Below are 2,564 nucleotides of genomic sequence, written 5' to 3'. Positions count from 1 at the left end.
TTGATAAGTATGGAAGTGTGATTACGCATGTCAATCACATCGCGATTACGGGCAGCATGGGGTTCACGCCTGAGCCTCAGGACGTGCGCTAGCAGCGCATGTCGGGTGTTTCAAGCGTCAACTTCGCGTCTTAATATCTCGGTATGTAATGGGAATATTGCGATGCAATGAACGCCATTGTGTATGTGCTTTGTCATGCTATGGATTGCTGAAGAAAAAATATAGGAGGTCCATTTAAAAAAACATAAGTTTGTGTTAAAAAACATATATGCTTTCGTTTTAGAATGTTTCCAAATATGTACATTCATGGGCCCCAGCCCTACATTGATACCGGTGAAAGTCGTTTTCCAATAGCTGTTATTGTTCCAGAGATAGTTTGGGTGGACAAGATAGCTGGGACACCCTGTATACAACCCTTATAAGTTACATGTATTTGAATAAGAATTTTCAAGTGTGTATCACATGTGTACTATTAACTGTGGACGCATGGTGGATAAGATAATGATAAAAACTCTTCCCTGTTGCTGTTAGTAGTTCTGATGGAGTAGGTACTTTGGTTTGGACTTTCTGTAATCCTTCCAGGAACTGATCTGGCGGCGACAGTATTGGTGTTAAATGCCCGCTAACAGCATGTAACAAGATTTCCTGTATTCCGATGGTCTCGATGTGTGCATCAGTAATGCTATCAGCAAGACTGCACATTGATTTTGCAAGTTCTCGCTAGATGTCTGTGTTATCCAGATGGTCCCCTAGTATACTAATTGCGTGGTTCGTAGTATCTGTTGTTGCCTGAATGTGGGACTTCAGCGTTTTGCCTGAGGCGCACAGCTGTCTGATATTGTTTACTACATGTTTCCGCAGACTGGTGCACTTAGTAATATGTAAGTTCACTGTTTCCTGCTTACTGTCTATATTCACTTGTACTTGTTATAATGCCTTGTTAATGTTATCTAGGTCTTCCGTGTCAGCTGTTCCGGAAACAGCTTTCAAGGTTCGACCACCTCCATCTAGCCAGCTTCTTTTTTGTTGCACTCATGGGACTAATTCCATAATGTGAAGTAGCTGTCTCTGTAGTCACGCAATATAACTGCACAATTCATAGTATGCCTGTATATTACTGAACCCTGTCTGTTATTTATCATGTGCTGTAGTTTCGTTCTTCAGTACCCAAATATTGAAATGTAAACAAGACACCAACTGTCGCAGGACATTTCTTGAGTGTTTCTTATGACGAAGTGTTACATGTTCATAGTAGTTGTAGTCGACTGCCAGATTCCTGGCGATGGAATGGTTTCTTCTCGTCCTGGGTTAGAACTATGAGCCTGTTATTTTATTACACCTGCTCGTGGCCTTCGTGCGTGGCGATGTGTCAGGATGACTGCAAAATTTTCTTGTTTTCCTTGCCTGAGCTTTTCCTTCTTACCCCTTTAGCCAGATATTCTCCTCTCCTATTCAGAAAATGTAGCCACCAGTTGAGGACCATCTTTATGGTTCACTTAAAAGGACGAAAATGGCTAATGTAAACCACCGTGGGATGACTTGGAAGTTGTGAATGGCCTTAAGAGACGACCTCATTTTTATTAGCTGAAAGGGATGCTTATAACGTGTCACTAACTTTTCTGTCTTTCCATTTGATTCATACAGGTTGGTCATCATACGCTATTACCATAATAGGTACTATGTAACACTGCTTTCTTATTATGGGTTCCCTCTTGTCGTTCCTTAGCTTTGGTGCTCATATTTCTCACCTGTCGCCAAATAGTCTTTAACCTTTTAAAGGAATATTTCACTAATGAAGTATCATTTCCTATTGGAGGCTTACAAAATTCACAGGGGGACGGAATCTTCTGGGAAAAAACCAACCATCACATTAGGGGGTAGCACTGTGCTTTCGTGGATTTTCAAATTGTATGCCGTTGTGATGTATGGATGTAGACAGTCCCTGTCATTATGACGGGAGTTAATGTAGCAGCCTGGCATTTTTGCAGCCATATGATGGAGTCTCTCCGTTCAGTCCTATGCTTGTGGTGTAGAGTACTGGTCCGAAGTCTCTTAATGTGCAATGTTCGTTAAATAAGATGTAAAATTTCTTTCTTGATCAGCTGTTACTGCTGTGCGTGTTGGGAATTTTAGCATCCACTGGCTCTGCATCACATGTGGTACTGTTTCTGCCTGCTAGTTTGGTATAGCTATCATAGAAACGAAACATGAAAAATGATCACTTATTGTCAGTACATAGTATTTTTATACTTGTGTTTCTGCAAATGGCCTGTGGATATCGATTTCAATCATCTGAAACGACTTATCTGACTTTGGCAACCTTTGGTGACACCAACCTTTGTGCACGCGGAATACAATTTTTGAGGTAACGCTCGATGTCCAGTGTACGTGTTATCCATCAGTAACGTTATGCTACATTTCCCATTGCGTTTGGCTAAAACAGAGTCATGGGCCTGCCTCAATACATTGTTTCTTAGTTTTGCTGAGACCACTTTGTGTAATCCGCATCTCATCTTTCTGTACATTTTCCATGCTGAATTGAAGCTGTCTGGTGAAATGCTGAC

The sequence above is a fragment of the Schistocerca americana genome, chromosome 4 (assembly GCF_021461395.2).
Source record: "Schistocerca americana isolate TAMUIC-IGC-003095 chromosome 4, iqSchAmer2.1, whole genome shotgun sequence".
NCBI classification, from domain to species: Eukaryota; Metazoa; Arthropoda; class Insecta; order Orthoptera; family Acrididae; genus Schistocerca; species Schistocerca americana.
Note: the sequence above shows the minus strand (reverse complement) of the source record.